We start from the raw sequence: 21,700 nt of genomic DNA, 5'->3' as shown, positions 1-21,700 counted from the left end.
AATTTTTAATGTATTTTTGTATCTCTTTTCTATGCTGTGTTATATGGACTTGTGTCTGCAATAAAGTTTATATATATTGCATTCTTGTGGCTCAGTGACACACCTGAATGAAAGGGTCATTAGTATGCAGCCCCATTATGCGCTCATTATGCGGGCCCATTGTCTTCTCAGGTGTGAATCACAGCAGGTCACACCCCTGCGCATATTGCCTTTCCAAACAAAAAGTGTCATTTTTAAATTTAAACCAATCTATTGTTTTATGTGAATGATAAGGCAAGATGATTTTCAGATCATTTTGAAGAAAAAACTCTAGGCGACAACATCCATTAGTCAAAAGTCTTGTGGACACTTATTTAGTATGTGTTTTGTGGCCTTATTTCAGAAACTTTAAGTTTTAGTTTTTTCAATAACCACGCATAAACAATATTCTCTCAAAAATACAACATTGTACATACATGTTGATAACATATTATGGTAGCCCTGTTTGTGCTAAATAGAGTGTAATTACACCTTTGCCAGTAATTTGTTTATAAGCAACTGAAAAAAGCACAAATGTCAGAGTATGTCAAAACATCTCAAGGACCCCAAAAACACCTTGGACCCCAGAGGGTTAATTGGTAGCATCCAGCTGGTTCACAGAACCAAATTTTCTATGCCAGAAAGATCTTACTAGAGAGGAAGTAAAGGTGGGAGATTTAATCACAAATAATAATCCAGTGCTTCGCAAAGTTCAAGTTCTTAGTACCCAAGCAACCGAAGAAAGATCATTGTTGCATCACCTTTGTAAATTCTCTGATTGGACCAGGAGGGTAAAGGCTATTGCCAGACTCAAACGGCGTGTGTAAGAAGCCAAAGGCCTTGAATCTAGATCCTCTGAAGTAGCAAGCCTAGAAGAAAGGAGAGAGGCAGAACTCTTTATTATTAGACTGGTTCAAGAAACAGCCTTCTCCAAATAGATACGGTCTCAAGAAACAGAAAGCATCTGACACTCAAGACAAGGCAGGCAAGTTGTACAAGTTGAGTCCCTTTCTGGATGGGCAAGGTATACTTCGAGTTGGAGGTCGCCTGGCACATGCAACACTCCATCCACATGTAAAACATCCAGCCATTCTTCCAAGAAATAGTTATTTCTCAGAATTACTAATTAAGCATTATCATGAACGAGTTCAACATCAAGGACGAGGAATGACTGTGAATGAACTCCGGTCCAATGGCATATGGATTTTAGGATGCAGTAGTGCAGTCTCTTCTCATATCTATAAATGCTTGAAATGCAGGAAATTCAGAAGTTGTACAGAAGAACAAAAAAATGGCTGATCTCCCTGAAGATCGCATGCAGACAACTCCACCTTTTCTGTTTTTGGGATGGATTGTTTTGGATCATTCTATGTCACAGATGGTAGAAGAGAACTTAAACGTTATGGATTGTTGTTAACTTGCATGTGTTCTAGGGCAATACACATTGAAATGCTTGATGACTTATCTACTGATGCATGTATTAATGCCCTGCGTTCCTTCATTGCTATTCGTGTAACTGTTCGCCAAATTCAGTGTGATCAAGGCACAAACTTTGTTAGTGCAAGCCAAGAGTTCAAAATGAACGTCCCGTTTGCAAGACAGATACGCACAGTAATAAATGTCTTGACTGCTGTTTCTTGATCAGTCTTGTAGAAGACTTGATAGTACCTCACTGCGAACTTTGTTATATAAAGTTATGGCTATTGTGAATAGTCGGCCCTTGACTGTTGAACATCTGAACAACTCATTGGGTCCAGAGCCTCTTACACCAAATCACATCCTGACTATGAAGTCTACGATTATTGAACCACCCCGTGGACAGTTTATTAAAGAAGATCTTTATCTCCGTAAACGATGGCATAGGGTGCAATATTTATCCAATAGCTTCTGGTCACGTTGGAAGAAAAAGTATCTTTTAAATCTTCAGCAGAGACAGAAATGGAGCAAGAATCGCAGGAATGCCAAGGTAAAGGATATTGTTATCTTGCAAGATGATTTTGCACCACGTAAACTGGCCAAGGTGATAGAAGTGTACCCAGGAGATGATGGCAGAGTGAGAAAGGTGACGCTGTTAATGAGTGACTACCCTGGATGAAAAAGATACACGTTCATCTAAGCCTAGTTACCTTGAGCGTCCAATTCAGAAGACGGTCACCCTCTTGGAAGCAGAATGATGGAGATTAATGATGTTCTGCTTATTTATTTGCTCTCTATTATTCCATGAGTTAGTTGATATTTCATGGGGATATTTCAAGTGTTACACAATCCTATTAGTTTACTATAAAGAAATCATAAGTGATTTGGTGGGAGTGTAGATGTCAAAATACGGTTATATGTTACCGTTGACTAGGCGGAACTAATTATGGCGGAACTATTTTACCGGGAGTTATAAACAGAAGCACAATCGCATACAGTGCATAATGTGGTTTCACTCGCAAACGCAACTAGCACACAAGCGAAGCTAGAAGAATGTGAAACTTAAATGGAAGAGTTTTTGATGTTTCCTTTGAATCCTCCCTTCTGTAAGCAGTTAATGAGGTATGTCTGTTTCCTTTGAGTGAAGTAGGTTGCAATATTAATCGAGTACTTTATACAAATGTGTTTAATGTTGTTACTGGAGTACTTCAGTCTAAATGTGATTTAGATTAATTGTAATGTGTGTTTGTTTATTTTTTTTTCGTTAATTAATTTGAGTCATACCAAGAACAAGATGATTGTTTTTGAAATTTCTTTGTTTGTTTTCAGTTCTTACGTCTGGTGTTGTTTATCTTCATATCAGTCATCTGTTTCAATTGTGAATGAGGAATCAATGTTCTAGTTTGGACTTCACTGGAAAAACAGGAGGTAAACAAAGGTAAGTGCACTGGCTGAATTAACATCACTTTTATGCATTTTTCACATCTACTGCAGTCAGGTTCACTGTGTTCACGCAGAAGGAAACACTTCACATTGCTGTGCACTTTTAATGACATTTCGAATATGTTTTAAACGTGCTTTTAGCCTCTTTACTTGCCCTGTTTCAGTCAACTGGGTGAAAATTTTAAAAGGAGGATAACACGGTGTAGGCAACACCGATTGTTGTAGTTTTTATCTCTACCGACAGCACTCAGAATTTACAATCCACTCTGAAGCGCTCAGAGGCGATTCTAAAATAGTCAAAAAGTCGAGACAGGACCCATCGTCAAAATTTCTAAGTCCAGCACTCTAGTTCATCCAAAACAAACTAGAAAATAGACTCAAAGTGTTAAATACCGGAATTATCCTTTAACATACCCAAGCCTCCCATGTCATGGTCTTGCTCTGTGATTGTAGAGTCAAAATCCATAGGCTCCACAGTTCCAAACTCTTATGCTGTGACATCTGTGTTGCTGTTATCAGATTCGCTCCCACTGTCTTCAGCGTCACTTAATAGGCCTTGTTAGGAAAATGTGAGGGAAGAAATATACCTGTAATAATAGATGAGGACAAATATATAATGCGTGAAAGTGAAAATGCAGAGGTTTTGGCAAAATGTTTGTGAAGATTCACAGTAACAGTAACATATCAGAGGACATGAAAAGGCAAAGAGAGCAAGTAATAAAAGATAATCCTGATATCATGGTCCAAAGAGGGGCTTCTGAATGCACGTTGGATGAAGGTTTTACTTTGTATGAACTCAAACAGTTATTGACAGGTTTAAGAAATACGTCTTCAGGAAAAGATTATATATGTAATGAGATGATAAAGAATTTATCAGAGATATCGCTCATTATAATATTACATCTATTAAATAAAGTATGGGAGTCTTCCTGAAACATGGAGTAGTTGTTACAATAGACTATACTATAGACCAATTGCACTAACATCGAACTTATGTAACATAATGGAAAGAATGGTAATAGCTAGACTAAATTACACAATAGTAAATAAAGCTATTTTTTGCCAACATCAAAAAGTGGTTTTAGAAAGGGTTGCAATACAATAGATTCTATCATATGCCTAGAATAAAAAATCAGAAAAGCATTTATAAATAAAGAAGTGTTAGTGTTTTTCGACATGGAAAAAGCCTATGATATGTTGTGGAAGGAGGGACTAATAATTAAATTGTACAAAATGGGTATTAAAGGTATTAATGGCTATATAATTGGATAATGGATTTCCTATCTAATCGTACAATATAGGTCATGGTCGGATGACATGGTCATATTACTCAAACATATACACAATAGATAACGGTACTCCTCAAGGCAGTGTTGTAGCTCGATTTTGTTTAACATAATGATTAATGACATCTTTTCTAAGTTAGGGCAAGGAATAGGAAAATCCCTATATGCAGATGATGGAGCTCTGTGGAAAAGAGGACGGAATGTTACATTTGTGGAAAGAAGTATGCAGAAAGCAGTAGAGGAAGTGGAAAAATGGGCAAACAACTGGGGTTCTCTTACGAGAGTAACTCTCGTACTGCGTAATATCTTACGCTATGGGGAAAACCTCTTTTCTTCGAGATATTGAAGCCAAAAATTATCCTTAATTTTTAATCAATGCAAAACGCTTTGCGGCAGCAAGCAGACATAGGCGAGGCGGCTCGCGCGCCTATTGGCTGCTCTGTGGCAAAAGCAGCAGCCTATCGAGAGCGGCTCTGCGTGACGTCTTGACCAATGGGGGCACTTCGCGCCCATTTCGTCACGTCCCGCCAGAAAGGGCGTGGTCTCGCCCTATAAATATAGCTCGATAAGGCTGGTACACTGATTTTCATCTCTTCAGCGAAGCCTCACGCATCGCTGGATCCGGAGTGAGAAGCCGCGCCGTCGACGCAAGCCTAGTCTGGAGTCGCTGGCCTTAACTTAGCCGCCTTCAGCCGCCGTACCTGCTGCGCTTTCCGGCGCCCATATCATTTACTCTGCTGAGAGTGTTTGTTCGCCGTTGCAACTCACACTTCTCCTAACTCTAAAAGAGCAAGCGTCTTTTTAAAGATGCCTTCCTGTGGCTCGTGCCGAGCCCAACTCAGCGACGGGGACCGCCATGTCATCTGTGTTTCCTGCCTGGGTGAAGATCACGCGGCTCTCGCGCTCGCCGACGGCGGATGCCCTCATTGCGAGCTGCTGCCTATGGTGACTCTGAGGACTCGCCTGGCATCATTCTCAGAGCCTGCACTTCTGCCCGCTGTGGTACCGTGCCGCAAAAAGCGCCGTGCTCAGCGCGCACCCGAGCTCTCTCCTGCCCGCCAAAGCTCGCCGGTTCGCCCGCCAGCTTCGCCGGCATCGCTCGAGTCGCTCACGGATGGACAACGGCCGCCGTCTGCCGCCGCGTCCGCCATTTAGCTTGACGAACCTACCGAGACATGTTCTCTCCTCGTATCGGATAGTGAGGACTGGGCGAGCTCTGTGGACCTCCCCCCCCGCTACCCGCCAGCCCCGTAGGAGACGAGCCGGCATTGAAGCAGAGCTGTGTCTGCTCTCTCAAGCCGTGGAGACCATCGGCCTCGACTGGGAGGCGCCCGCGCCACCACCGCGCAACAGACTCGACGGTCGCTTTCTCAGAAAGGATGAAGCCCCGTCACAGTCGAGATCCGCGCCCTTCCTCCCTGAACTTCACGAGGAAGTCGCGAAATCGTGGAACGCCCCCTTCTCCGCCAGGCTGCGTACCTCTTCCTCTGCTGCATTCTCCTCTGTTGACGGTGCGAAAGATAGAGGTTACCTTTCCATTCCTCCTGTGGAAACGGCTGTAGCGTCCCATCTTTGCCCGCCCTCCGCTGGACAGCGCGCTCAGACGGCGCTACCATCTAAAGCCTGCCGAGTGACGTCAGCCATGCACGGACGCGCTTACACCGCCGCCGGGCAAGCAGTTTCAGCGCTGCACACAATGGCTATTCTGCAGATCTTCTAAGCCGACCTTCTCCAAAAATTGGACGAGGAAGGACCGGGAGCGATCTGCGTGGCAAACTTAAGAAGCACTACAGACCTTGCTCTACGCGCTGCAAAGGCCGCCGCACAGGCCGTGGGGCGGAACATGGCCTCTCTCACCGTGGCTGAGAGACATTTGTGGCTGACGCTGTCTGAGATGACGGAAGCTGAGCGCTCCGTGTTCCTCGACGCACCCATTTCACCAACGGGCCTTTTCGGATCTGCCGTCAAAGATTTCACGGACAGATTCGTCGAGGTGCAGAAAACATCGCATGAAACATTTCCTGCCGAAGCGCTCGAGCTCCGCTACAGGCCGCCCGAAACAGCCGCCTGCCCGAAGCTCTCAGCCGCAGCCTGCACCACCCGCCGGCGCTCAGGCCCGAGACCAAAGACCGCGCTCTCGCTCTGCTGGACGCCGCCCCCCTCAGCGCGGGGCCCGGCCGAGGATTGAGATCAAGCCCGAGGTCTCAAAGCCTTCCTAGCCTCTCTAGGAAAGCGACGGTGTTCAAATCCCGCTGCGGCCGGATTTCCACCCAAACTTCTCGCTCGTTCAGTTCCAAGCAATGCAACTGTCCCAGTGTATTTTGCAGTGAGCAAGCCAGCTCCAGGGCCCGCTTGCCTGCACACAAAAGCCCTTTTTACGGCTACACAGATAAATCCAATAAAGAGTGCATTGTCTGGTGTTCCGGCCACGGCCGATGGTGTTATGAGTGTTGTAAGAATGCCCACGTCCCAGTGCCCATTCCCACACCCAGACACAGCCCGCCACGGTGCAGGGCTAGCTCAAATAAAATCGACTCATGTCGATTGTGCAAACAATGTAGTAAACGCGCCCACATCACAGTGCCCGCTTACACTACACGATGCGTGTCCCTTGGTTTCTGTAAAAACGAAACTAACACACATTCAGTCGGCGCGAGCCGACAGTGTTTTCAGTGCAGTAAATGTGCCCGCCATCCCGCGCCCACATTCTCTCACAGACACGCCGAACCCCATGGGTTTCGCCCCGCTCGCCTTCTCTGCACTACCAGTCATAGAAAAGCTGAGCGCGGCCAGGCTGCCCGCTGTGATCAGCGCGCCCCCCGCCTCGTACGCTGTAAACACGGCGTTGAGTTCTCAGCACACCAAGGCTCTCGAGCCGCCGTCAAGCCGCGGCCAGAGCCCGGATTTCATTCTACCTCTAGCTATTCACGCAGATGCATGGTCAAAGCTCCCCGGGGTATCAGAATGGGTGCTGAACACTATAAAGAGAGGCTATTCGCTACAGTTCGCTCGACGTCCCCGCCGTTATACGGCACGCGTCGAGACGACGGTGAAAAACGAAGCATCTCATCTACTTCGAGCCGAGATAGCGAAACTACTAAGCAAAGGTGCTATAGAACCCTTATCTCAAGCTCAGAGCGAAGGGGGCCTATACAGCAGATATTTTCTGGTACAGAAAAAAGATGGGGGTCTCAGACCAATTTTGGATCTGCGACAGGTGAACAGAGCGCTTGTGAAGCGATAGTTCAGAATGCTTACAACCAGGAAAATCCTCGCGCAAGTTTGCCAAGAGGACTGGTTTATGTCAATAGATCTGAAAGACCCCTATTTCCAGATACAAATAGCGTCCCATCACAGGCGATTCTTGAGATTCGCCTTCGAGAGCCAGGCATATCAATACACAGTCCTGCCGTTCGGCCTGTCCCTAGCACCCCGTATATTCACGAAGTGCATGGACGCAGCTCTCGCACCCCTGAGACTCCGGGGCATGCGCGTTTTGAACTACTTGGACGATTGGCTGATTCTAGCTCGATCTCAATCAGAGCTCATAGAACACAGGGCAACATTACTCGAGCACCTCGAGAGTCTGGGCCTCACAGTCAATTGGGCGAAAAGCTCGCTGTCTCCCAGTCAGAAAATTTATTTTCTGGGAACAGTGCTGGACTCGCTATCCATGACAGCACGCCTGTCGCCGGAGCGCGGACTAGACATTCAGCGCGTCGCGAAATCCTTCTGCCACGGCTCTATAGTCCCGCTCAAAAGGTTTCAGAAAATGCTGGGCTTGATGGCCTCAGCAGCCTCTGTACTCCAGTTGGGCCTGCTTCGCATGCGCCCACTGCAGATGTGGCTAAAAGCGCGAGTTCCGCCCTGGGCATGGGCCGCTGGTCTGTTTCGCCTCAGGGTCGATCTAGAGTTAGGGTCAACACACCTTGGAAGGTAACCGACTGGTATCAGTCAGGTGTGAGTCTGGGGACCGCCTCGAGTGTGCAGGTGGTGTCTACGGACGCCTCCACCTCGGGATGGGGAGCGCTGCTCAAGGGCAGACCGTTCGCTGGCCTGTGGTCAGATTGGGAAAACCTCCTTCACATAAACTGCTTGGAGATGATAGCAGTCGACAAAGCGCTACGGTGCTTCTGTCCCTAGATAAAAGGTCACCACGTCCTGGTCCGGTCGGACAACATGTCAGTAGTGGCACACATAAATCGCCAGGGCGGCGTCAGGTCCCGAAACCTTTACAGGTTGACGGAACGCCTTCTGGTCTGGGCTCAGCACAACCTGCTCTCGCTGAGAGCAGCGCATGTGCCTGGTCACCTGAATGTGGGACCAGACAGGCTGTCCAGAAACAATGTCCCAGCAGGGGAATGGTCACTGCACCCACAGACGATCCAACTGCTGTGGGAAACGTTCGGCAGAGCGCAGGTGGTCCTGTTCGCGTCCCACGAAAACGCTCAGTGTCCGAACTTCTTTTCGAAGAGCAGGGACGCGCTAGCCCATGTCTGGCCCCGCGTTCCCCTATATGCTTTTCCCCCGTCTCGCTCCTGCCTCAAGTGTTGGAACGAATCAGGGAAAACGGATGCCCAGTGCTGCTCGTGGCCCCGCTCTGGACAAACCAGACCTGGTTCCCAGTCCTGATGCAGCTGGCCAGCACTGCCCCGTGGCCTGTACCACTGAGGAGAGACCTCCTCTCTCAGGCAGGGGGCTCGATTTGGCATCCTCGCCCGGATCTGTGGTCCCTGCACGCATGGGCCATCAACGGGTACCCGCTAACCTCCCGGAGGGAGTGTTAAACACGATCACGCAGGCTAGAGCTCAGTCTACTCGACGGCTCTATTCCTCGAAATGGTCTGTGTTCTCTGCTTGGTGTCAAGCTCAGGGCTTTTCACCCGTAGACTGCGGGGTTACGGAAGTGCTTTCCTTCCTTCAAGAGCTGCTGGATAAGGGCAGAACCCCATCCACGCTCAAAGTATACGTGGCGGCCATAGCAACGTTTGCAAAACCGGCGTCTGGCCAGCCACTGGGGAAGAACGACCTAGTCGTGCGTTTCCTCAGGGGAGCTCGGAGATTGAACCCTCCCAGGCCCCCTTCAGTCCCGATGTGGGACCTTTCCACGGTGTTGGAAGCCATGAAAGGTGCCCCATTCGAGCCAGTCCATTTGTCAGACATGAAACAACTGTCTTTCAAAACGGTGTTTCTCATGGCTCTCGCTTCAGTGAAGCGCGTAGGGGACTTACAAGCGCTTTCGGTAAGCGCGTCATGTATGGAGTTTGGGCCTAATGACTCAAAGGTCATACTCAAACCTAGGCACGGGTACGTGCCGAAATCCCTCAACACACCGTTCAGGGCCCAGGTGATTTCCCTGTCTGCCCTTCCGGTTCTCAATGAGGAGAAGGACGCGAGTCTCCTTTGCCCCGTCAGGGCACTAAGAGCTTATGTGTCCCGCTCGTCTGGTTTTAGACAGACTGAGCAGCTTTTCGTTTTGTTTGGCGGACGTTCTAAGGGACTTGCCGCATCAAAACAGAGCCTATCCAGATGGATAGTGGATGCCATAGCGCTGGCTTACACCTCTAAGGGCCTGCAGTGTCCCTTGGGTGTCAGAGCGCACTTCACGAGAGGCGTGGCCTCTTCGTGGGCATGGTCTAGCGGGATTACCCTGCAAGATATTTGTACGGCTGTGGGCTGGGCCTCGCCGTCTACATTTATAAAATACTATAACCTGGAGGTCCCCGCCTTACAAGCTAAGCTTTTGGCGGTCTAAAATTCAGTTTGGCCTGCGTATCGCTCACTGACTGATACAGCAGCTCCACGAGTGTCAACACATGTATGGCCACCCAGTTTAGGCTGAAAGTGTTTTCACCCTGACTACGTGGAATAATATCTATATGATTAGCTCCTCTGGATGCTATTTTATAAGGAATGATGCTTCTAGCCCCTCTTCCTTTACTCTTTGTGAGTCTATGGTGATTATGCACTACATGCGCCCCGGGCCTCTGCCCTTGGGACTTTGGTGTTGGATCCCTGTATGCACGGCGTGTTACACTGTGTTCCCCATAGCGTAAGATATTACGCTGTACGAGAGATACTCTCGTAAGAGAACGTACTCGGTTACTAACGTAACCTGTTCTCTCTAGAGAGGGAACGAGTACTGCGTATCTTGCCGTGCATACACAGCTCTGGTTCGCTTCGGCGATGAAAACCAGTGTACCAGCCTTTTCGAGCTATATTTATAGGGCGAGACCACGCCCTTTCTGGCGGGACGTGACGAAATGGGCGCGAAGTGCCCCCATTGGTAAAGACGTCACGCAGAGCCGCTCTCGATAGGCTGCTGCTTTTGCCACAGAGCAGCCAAGAGGCGCGCGAGCCGCCTCGCCTATGTCTGCTTGCTGCCGCAAAGCATTTTGCATTGATTAAAAATTAAGGATAATTTTTGGCTTCAATATCTCGAGGAAAAGAGGTTTTCCCCATAGCGTAAGATATTACACAGTACCCGTTCCCTCTCTAGAGAGAACAGAGGTTACGTTAGTAACCGAGTACGTTTCAAATTTTCTGTAGAAAAAAACGCAAGTTATCTGTTTCTCAAAAAAGAAGAGGAGTCAAGTCACATTTATTTATATAGCGCTTTTTACAATTCAGATTGTTTCAAAGCAGCTTTTGTCCTGGAAGGAGCACACAAATAAAATTAAAACTCTATGAGCAAACTTTACAACAAGCGTCAGTAATTGATTTTTAGGGCTGTGGATGGACTCAAAACTTACATTTGACAGTCACATAAAGAAAATAATAGATAAATGTAAAAAAGGAATGAACGTTTTAAGATGTCTACCAGGGGTTAATTGGGGCGCAAGTGGACAATAATTAAAAAGAATATACTGTGCTATGATCAGTAGGGCTGGGTTTCGATTCAAATTTCAAAAATCGATTCGATTCCGATTCTCAAGATCTTGAATCGATTATCATTATTCTATTCGATCTGATCCAATTTTCGAGATTTAGATAAGTGTTTTTGTTTTTTCCAGCTGTTACCTGAATTACAGGACTGTAGTTATGCAACATATTGATACTATTAGGCTATTATAGACATTTAACTGCAAATTAATGGAGTATTGATGGTTGTAAAGAACAATCCCCCTTCCAGAGTGTTGATACAACTGCTTTCACAAACTTGCACTGGTGTAGACGACAGAGGACGCAGAGGTATATCAGCAGCAGTATTAGGGCTGTCGCGATTACCGCAATCTTGTAGTACCGCGCTACTGACAAGTCAACCGCAGAGGATTGCAAGTAACCGCAGCAACCGCGATATTCACGTTTTTTTATAAGGCTATACTCTTCTTGTTTTGAACTTCATGCATGTGTATTGAATGTTAAACAAGTTCATAATGATAACAAACAAGACTGTTTATCGTGGTGATGTGTAGCCTACAGAGGCTTCGCACAGACAGTGAATGAGAGAGATCGGCAGAGCGCGTGCGATTACCTACGTCTGTCTTTGAAGTCATATGTATTCGTGAAAAAGGTTGCCGTGTCAAAGGAAAGCGAAATATTTGTCGTATCATCCTTTTAACGTTCACGTCACGGGTATTTACCATAAATGCGCGTCAGCAGCAGCGCTGGTCAGCATTCCACAGCGCGAGGAAGCCGCGGGGAAATAAAATCAGCGAGTCACGCATTGAATCAATGCCATATTGTTCTCTAATAAGTGAAGCATCAGCTTCAGCGTTACCCATGCGACGCATTGCTGCTCAGCTGAGCCTTGAAAAGTGGAACTCAAAGTTAAAAATAATTAACACCTTGTTTCATTACATCTCTTTTAATGAATCAGCTTTTTTAAACGTGTTCGTTGAATGAACGAATGACTCACACAAAGCCCGTTGTCGTAACAATGTGCGCGCTGAGTGAAAGCCTTTCAATGCGCATACAGGGCATCATCTCCCAGTCGCGGCAAGTTAAAGTTCACGGGGAAAATGTAACGTTAAGCCTATTATTAAATCAATCCTCTGAGTTACGGATCGATCTTTAGAAATTAATATGAAAATCGATTCAGAATTGGTGAATCGATTTTTTCAACACAGCCCTAATGATCAGACCAGTAATAGAATACGGATGCATAGTTTACAGTTCAGCCTCAGTTTCCACGTTAAATAAAATAAATGTTATTCAGTCGCAAGCTTTAATAATAAGTTGCCACTTCAATGGTTTTGTTCAGATTCATATTCAGTTTATTTAGTGGAAAGTCAACGTCCAGGCAGGATATCTTGTATGAAATACTACAATATCTGTACAGAATATACTGAATATGAGTACACATTTCCTTTCTATGGGTTCCAGCACATGTGTGGATAGATGGCAATGAGGAGGTAGATAAATTAGCAAAGAGATCTCTGAAACTGTCATGAAACCACCAGACTCAGAGGGATCCAAATGCAGCGTAAGTTTAATCACAGACTGGCAAAGGTATCAAAGACGGGCAGGACAACCAGACTAAGAAACGCTCTGAGAACAGACTCAGAAACGCTGGGAGATTACACAACAGTGAATCGTACATTCAAAGCAAAGAGTGATAGTGACAGTGAGGTATAAATGTGTGTGGAGCTGCGTGTGGTGGAACTAGATGCAGGTGTGAGGGTGATCAGTGGAAACAGGTGTGTGCGAAATCAGTTCAGGGTGTGTGCGTGATCAGTCCCAGGGAAGGCAGTGCAGGGGTACGCCCTCTAGTGACACTCGAGGGCAATGGGCTCTATGCACGGCGGTATTTCCGGTGAAGGTCTAAGGATGCTGGATTACTTCCGCCGATCGTAGAGTCCAATGCTATACCGAGAATTTATATTGGTTTTTATACTCTATTGCTATACTAAAGAAACGTTAGTCACAAAAACAGACAAAACAGACACCCCTCATTTTGTTTATGCTTCTTTGTTTATTATATTAAATAAACATAACTATATATAAAATTACATCTAAACGTATTAAAGTTTCGTTTCAAAGACGAGAGGACAGTACATTTTGAAGACTCTGTCATAATCCCGTTTTCCTCGGTTTTCCTCCGCTTTAAATCTCCCCAACCGGAAACGCAAGAGCATCCTTGCATCAAACGCGGAAGTTATGCGTGCATATAGCCCATCCAGCCGAACATCGTCACAGAAACACACAGAAATAGATATTAATGTCTCACTCAGTAAAATAGAAGTTAAAGCAATAATAAAATCTGCTCTAAACAGGATGTGGCAAGAGAAATTGGTCAAGGTGACAAAAGGTAGACATCTATATAATATTCAAAATAAAGCTGGGGTTGAGAGAAATAAATATGGAAAGAAAGAAAGAAAGATTCCATAATATCTAGGCTTCGAGACATCCCTTAATTACTCACTGTTTCTCATAGGGAAAAGAGTTGAGCACGTGTTGATTTCGTTGCATAGAATATAACAGAAAGAATCCATTTTACAGAATCATTAATTACATAGGAATTAATAAGTTATCAGTAATAAGCATATTTTGTAATGCACAGAAAGAGACAAGGGTTTAGGCCCTTTCACACCAAGGACGATAACGATAAAGACATAGTTCTAAAAAACGTTCTCAATATTAAAGCTACAATATGTCATTTTTTAGGCGTCGCTAGGGGTCGGGTGGTGCCAAGGACCAGGCAGCAATTAGTTATTGAATATGGATGAATGACCAAATAAGAACTATGATATGCCTGATAGCACAAAAAAAAACAAAAAAACAGTTAAAGCTACAATATGTAATTTTTTTCACTGCTAGGGGTCTCTAACCTCGTACAATAACAAGACGTAGGTTGATGACACATAAGCGGAATTATGGAACTGGTCGTCGTGCTGATGGATCTTATAATGTTTATTGATAAGTGAAAACATGAATGTTTTTAATGTGACTGTGGTATGAAGCAGGGTGCGATTGCTAATGAAAGACCGATATCAGCACCACACACGAGTCCCGTGGATATAAAGGAATAAGGACATTTCATTCTACCGAACGCAAGTGCCTAATTACTACTCACTCAGGTCAGTTTATTAGACGAATGAAACTCGTGAGGTAACGCAGCACTGTTTCACTTGGTCTAACGTTACACTAAACTGCATTTGAGTGTGTTTAAAGTTATAATGTTATTCTATGTTAGTTTGTTTGCTGTATGAGACTAGCAGTCAGCTACATCAACATTAGAATAACACACTGATCATATTCTAAAATTTCATCATGTTGAGCTATATAACATTGATTTGTTTGAAACACCACGCTGATATTGATCCTCGTTTTAGGTCTCCTTTTGTCCCATAGTCTGCTTGCCATGGTCCATAATGTTTGAGCGAAACAACAACAGCGTGAGCATGCCGCTAGACGTAATGCAATTGTCCACGTCTGTCGCCATGGTTACTATGGCAGTACGATCGGAAACCAGGGATAACGCGGATATTACATCATTGACAGGCGACAATGACCAGGAACGTGCCATTATTTAAAATTGGAATTTCTCTGAAATTAAAAATCTTTGGGAACTTTTGGGATATTGTAAGTACACAACTGCAGGAAATATATCTCACTGCGCAAGTGATTTTTGGATATTTTATTACAAAAATCGTACATATTGTACCTTTAAAACACTGACAGCCAACCAGAATCCATTCTAATTTAAGGGCTTGCACTTTTAAAATGGCAGACGACATTGGAGAGAAGTTAATCGCTGAGGTCCAGAAAAATCCACGGCTGCGTTCCAAACCGCATACTCAATGAGTAGGTACTTAATTTCAATGAGTACTTACTTAACGAGCGCTAAAAGAGTAGGTACTTTATAGCCAAATCTCGTTGAGTATGAATGCGATCCGGACATCATCTGCCATGTTGACGTTATCATGTGACCTACGACGCGTTATCACAAGCGCAACAACTTAAAAGATGAACGACACGTTTAATTCATCTATCTGTAAATATCTTGACATTGATGAAACTTGCTCATTTTGTGGTATTGTTGAAGATATTTTAAACCCTACTACCAGTTTTATCCTTATAACGATATATTTTTTTTAAGAAACCCCCAAATCGTCATCTCTTGAATATGTTGTTAATTTCTTTATTTTATACCCAAAAAGTTTCTCCTTTAAGTTTTCCTCTTTTCTTGATGAATTTACCTCTCGTTTCATCCCTCAGACTTATAACAACAAAACAATTTTTAATGTATTATGAAGAACTATTTAAAGATATTTAGCCTTGTTATTGTTCTTTTTTCCTGTGTATAAATATCATATTATGATGTACACAAACCAATGATCTTTGTTTTCTGTTTTGTCATTATGATTGTTCATTGTTAGATACAACTATGGTATCTTTCCATGATCTTTATGTAATAAGTTTATACGTTTAAATTATATGAGCGACAGGTGCACTAACACTTCATAACATCAGTAACTCGACAGCACAACCTAGAACAGTTTTCCTCGGCGTTTGTAATGTCTGCACAAAGGAGACGGCAGCTGCTCGAAGATCTCCTTTGGAGAAAACTGTTGACTTTATACTCGAAAAATGTAAGTATCGCTCCTTAAAAATTAATATTACCTCAGAATGAATTGCATTGTTAGCCCACCCCAAAACTTAAACAAAATAATATTAAATGCTGACCAATACTTAATTATATTACTTTTTTTATATACTAAAAATGATATAATTTAATAAAACAAGCAAAATGTAATTTCTTTTGTCATATGAGTTATGCATGAATACACGTGAACATCTCAATTGTCAGTCAAGCAATGAATTAATGCATATATTAAATAATTATATTTTATATACTGACAACAATAAGAAACATGAATAAATGAGTAAAAGAACAAATAAAAGTAACCATCACACAATAAACAAATGCATATACAATTCAACAACACATGAAACAAATCTTTATTCAAACTACAAGCATGTATTTACAGGCGCTGAACCCCACATCTACTGCCATCTCAACACAGCGGTTCCCATTCTGCGGCTTTACTCTGATGAATTCACCAGAGGTGACCGTGCCTTCGTGACGGAGCTTGTTGCTGCGCTTCACAATCTGAGGCGATAAGGGCAGATGGAGAGATGGAGGGACTCATAAGGGCCGGTGGAGAGATGGAGTGATGGAGCGTCTCATCCATGGCACCGTTTCCAGGATTCAGCTCTGGGCTCCTCATCCTCAGTGCTCACACCAGTCTGAATAAAAACATGTTTAGTTACTTTATAGATTTGTTTATTTACCTTATTTACAGCACATTTGTCTAATGTCAACCGTGTTGACAACAGTGAATTAACGTTATCCTATAATAATGCCACACATACATCACTCAGATGTATATTTCATGTTGTGATGTGCTCATCTGCAATATGTCAATACTTACAATATTTTCCTTTCAGATGTAAATAGACATTTTAAATAAGCGGGTTTAAGATGTATATGGTTATGTAAATCCACTTTAGAGACGTTACGTGTGCTTAGAGCTCCCCTGTTAGCTAGCTATACAAAACATGTTTTTTTTTTTTGTTTTTTTTTTAAAGGGACAATGCACATCAATTGACATTTTTTGTTTACACTCAAAATATAAATGTGCCAGAGTTAGCAGAAAAGCAAATTTTCATCTGTAGTCCCTTGGCAGGTCAACACATCATCATATTACATTAATAATAATAAAAAAAATAATAGAAATTGAAACAACTAAAAAAAAAAAAAAAAAAAAAAAGGCGATAAAAGCGAAAGAAGAAAATAGAATAAATAAGTACAGTACAAAGAAGGGCAATACCTGGGATAAGGTAAACCAACTATTAGTGATTGCAATTTTGATTATTTATAATCCATTTCTTTAATGTGAATTTAAATGATAGATAGCTGGTGCTTTCTCTGAGTTTACAGCAAAATCACAACTATACTATACTGTCTAACTACTTTACACCTTCAACAGTTAAAACTACTTTACTCTATAGTAGTTTAACACATAAGGAACCGTGTTTACTCACATTTGAAAACCGAAAACCCCTGTCGTCGCTGATCTCCGTGATGTTTGATAATGACGTATGCTCTCGCGTGGCCTCCTGGGATAGATGAGTATCCATCGGTTGAGCACTCAAAAATCGGGCCGGAAGCAGTAAGCCATCCGGGAACTTCTCGCCTACTCTTTTATGAATGCTGATGTTTCGAACGTACTGCTTCCTTCACGTACTGTTTTCGCCTACTATATAGTAGGAAAGTAGGCATATTCGAACGCACTTAAGTCCGAATCTCGCGATAATTGGTACGTCACCCAGGTAATTCTCGCCTACTCTTTTGGATTCATACATACTTTTTCGCTCGCCTACTCTTTTTCCCATACTAAATAGTACGGAAGAATGCGGTTTGGAACGCAGCCCACCACTGTTTGACAAATCAAGCCCCTCTTTAAAAAAATGGATATGGAAACCAATCGTTCATACCCTCTGAATAAATGGTGAGAAGTTTTACCTCAAGTATCCAGCACTCATTTCAACAACATTGTCTTGCTTCCTTCGAAGTTGCAGTGAAAAAGACTAGGTGTTGTTTTTATTCCACTATATTGATTACGTCAGCTAAATTCGCTGTTAGAATATTATATCGATTACACTAGCTTCACTTAAAACATAGCATGCTGAGGACATCTGCTGGTTAAGCCGTGGAAATGCAACAAGAACAGCAAAAACATCTTCAATGACGTTGTCCACACCTTGAAACCGCAGTGCACGAGCTTAGAATAAACAGACCCTTATTGTTTATCGGTGTGGACGCAAATATAGTTATCTTTATAGTTATCGTTCTTGGTGTGAACAGCCCTTTATAGTGCTCTACCGAGGTATCTAAGGGAAACAGGATTGTTTAACAATATAGTATAGTATAATTTTTCTTTTTTTTACTTTACTTTCTTTCAACGCTTCACACTCCTGTCCAGTTGGTTGCGGTAAATGCAACTTTTAGCTGGTTTGCCAACCCCCATAAAAGACCTAAAGAAGAAGAGTTTTATGATTAATTGTACTGGCATCATGATGTCATTTCTGTTCAGCCCGCGCTGAATTAGAATATTATTATCATTGTGATGTTTACTGAATCTGCTTTGAGCGCGCTGAGGAGAGATGATAAATCACAGAAGCAAACATTTGGTAAAATGGTAAATGGACTGCATTTATATAGCGCTTTCACAGACCCAATGGCCACCAAAGCGCTTTACAATTTGCCTCACATTCACCCATTCATACACTCACTCATACACCGACGGCAGAATTGGGCCGGTTACTCATATATGTCCACTCTAAAAGTATTTGCTGTAACTTGAAATTCTGTCTGAAACACGATATTAATATTTAATAGTTCTTGTGCATGCGTCGTGGCGCTCTCGTGAACTCACTCAGAGGCCCACATGAATAGTTGAATAAAGTCGTAATTTTGGGGCTTTTTGCACACAAAAAGTATTCTCGTCGCTTCATAAATTTAAGGTTGACTATTTGACTTGGACTATTTTAAAGATGTTTTTACTAACTTTTCTGGACCGGCAGAATGAAATTGCCTAGAAGCCTATGAAGGAGGGAGATTATGTTGTGGCAGATTTAAAGTCTTTGGTTCAGGTCTCAAAGAAATCTTTCTGAGTCGAAGTTCCAGGTCTCAGAAGAATAAACTTTATTGAACAAACACCAAAGTGAGATGCCAGCTGTTCATCTGACTTACAATGGTCAGTCTTCAGGTCTTATACCTTTTTCTTATTGCTAGGTACCCAATGAGGATATGTACAGTTATCTTTTTCTTTTTGCTCCTCCTCGAGGTATAGCCACCGTTAGAACCATCTTCCCCGAGGCCTTCTTTATAGGTAGAGAATCTCTGACCATATGCATTTTTTTTTTAAACATCTCATATTACATATACTTTTTTTGAAAACACCTCATATTACATGTTTCTCAGTACCTTCTTGTGGTTTTCACCATGTCCACCTTCCATTATTATATTGTATTTTCCGCACTATAAGGCGCACTTAAAAGCCTTTAATTTTCTCAAAAAACGACAGTGCGCCTTATAATCCGGAGCGCCTTATATATGGATGGTGAACACACGTTCACCAAGACGGGGAGACAGCGCCGAGCGACTTACGCCACTATCTGCCAATGGATCGTGGATGCCTGGGCTGATATATCAGTCTCAACTGTGATCCGAGCTTTCACGAAGGCAGGAATAATCTCTTTATTCAGCCAGCTCACATACCCGTATTTACTTCCTGTTTTCGGTCGAAGTCCACAGTAGTCGATTGTCGAGTTCGCGCGCGCGATCAAACCTCCTCCGTGTGTTCAACATCTGATTCGGATAAACTATCCATTTGAGCTGATATTCTCAGAACACCACACAGCACCGTCATCGGCTGACAGTCTGAGTCTCCACTGTTGCTTAGTTACCAATGATCGCGTGCGCGCACTCGACAATCGCCTACTGTGGACTTAGGCCGAAAACAGGAAGAAAATACGGGTATGTGAGCTGGCTGAATAAACATCATTTTTATTCATATCTTTCACATTTACTGCAGTCAGATTCACCGTGTTCACTCACCATGTTCACCCCCCTTGTAATGACACATTAAGGTTGTTAAGAGGCTAAAAGCAGGTTTAAAACTTGTCCCGTTTAAGTCAACAGGGTGCAAATTTTAAAAAGAGGATAACACGGTGTAGGCAACACCGGTTTTTGTCGTTGTTATCTGTACTGACAGCACTCCAAATTTACAAAAAAATGAGCTCAATGTTAAAATTGACCAGAGTTCTCCTTTAACATTTGAACAACGTTACCATGGGAGTGAACGGAGTTGTCAGAACGCTTAATAAAGTTTGACTTTATCTGACTGTTTTGTTGACATTCCCTTTAGTGGATGCATAACGCAAACCCAGTCAAACGTTTGACTGCAGTATCTCATGTGCCTTATAATCCGGTGCGCCCTATATATGAAAATTTTTCTAAAATAGGTCATTTATTGAAGGTGCGCCTTATAATCCGGTGCGCCTTATAGTGCGGAAAATACGGTATATGTACAGAGCATTTTGGGTATTTATCCATCCCCACAAACCCTGTGACCCAGTTCTTCCGCTTGGCATTACAGCATATAGACTTTTGCATGACACAATTTTAATTTGTGTTTCGAAAATGAACGAAAGTCTTATGGGGTTGGAACAACATGAGGGTGAGTAATTACTGACAGAATTTTTGGGTGAACAAACCCTTTAAGGAGCTGAGTTTGTGGCTTTAACTGAAGCCTGGAATTTAACCCTCTGGGGTCGGCTATCGCACCGGCACGACAAGCTCACTTTTTTCCTTATCAGTGCAAAAGAGACTCTAATTACTCTGTTGATTCTGATCTTACATATAAGTGTTGTACATCATTAGATCCTGTTAAGTGTCTATTTTAAAAACAAAGTGTTCTGCTTTTTGTCAAATAAAGAAAAATAAACATGATGCAAATTTGACCTTCTCTCTGTCAGTGAAGTTCATTCTGAAACGCTTCCGAAAATGAACTGTAACTAAGCAAATACTTGTCACACATGCACGAAAATTTTTTCGTTATGAAGCTGAAATTCTCTTCTTTTAAATGAAGTAATTTATATAAAAAAACAAATATTCTCAGTTTATGTAATCTGTATGAAAAGAGAGCTAATTCAGCTAATTATAGCATATGACGTGTTAATGAGACCATGCCCACTGAGAGAGCGCGCTATTCAAAGGCAAATGTTGAGGCAAGCCATGACAACGCCCACATCAGCTGGATAAAACATCCAGTTTAATAAGAATCTTGTACTTTACCTCGTCTTGCTGCGCTGTGAGGAATAATACTATCGTAATAATCCTGGAAAAGTTACCTCAGAAGTGCTGGTAGTTTCATTTCGAGGAGGATTCAGCTGATGCAGTAAGTTATTTATTCTTAAGTGCTTTGTTCTAATCGCGTTATTGAATAGTGTCTGTAAACTGCACAAAGACTGTTTAAATATGAATTGCGTGTCTGTGTGTGAATGAATGAATGAATGAATGAATGAATGGCACAGACGCGCTTGCGATGTTGTTTACTACAGATGTACATCGCATCTGTGCCTTCATTCACTCTCGCTCTTACATTAGTAAACGTTATTTTTACATGAACACATCCAAACTATATTGCTATAGCCAGTGTTGTGCTAGTTACTAAGAAATAGTAACTAGTTACAGTTACTAGTTACTTCATTCAAAAAGTAACTCAATTACTTTGTTGATTACTTACACCAAAAAGTAATGCGTTACTGTTAAAAGTAACTTTTTAGTTACTTTTTAAAAGAAAGTTCTTAAATGTTCCCATTAATGCCCTTTTATGCGTTATGGTCTATACAAATACAAAACTGACTTAAACAGAAAGTAATTTTTAAACACTATTTTATTTAAGTCAGACCAGCACAAACTGAATATATCAAGGATTTCTGAAATAAATAACAAAACAAGCATTTTTAAAGCTAGTGACTTGTTTGCTTTCTCAACATTGATATGTTCATGCAGCTGGCAGTAT

This window comes from Rhinichthys klamathensis, unplaced genomic scaffold, assembly GCF_029890125.1.
Source record: "Rhinichthys klamathensis goyatoka isolate OS25496 unplaced genomic scaffold, OSU_Roscu_1.1 h1tg000578l_1, whole genome shotgun sequence".
NCBI classification, from domain to species: Eukaryota; Metazoa; Chordata; class Actinopteri; order Cypriniformes; family Leuciscidae; genus Rhinichthys; species Rhinichthys klamathensis.
This window is presented reverse-complemented; position numbering follows the sequence as displayed.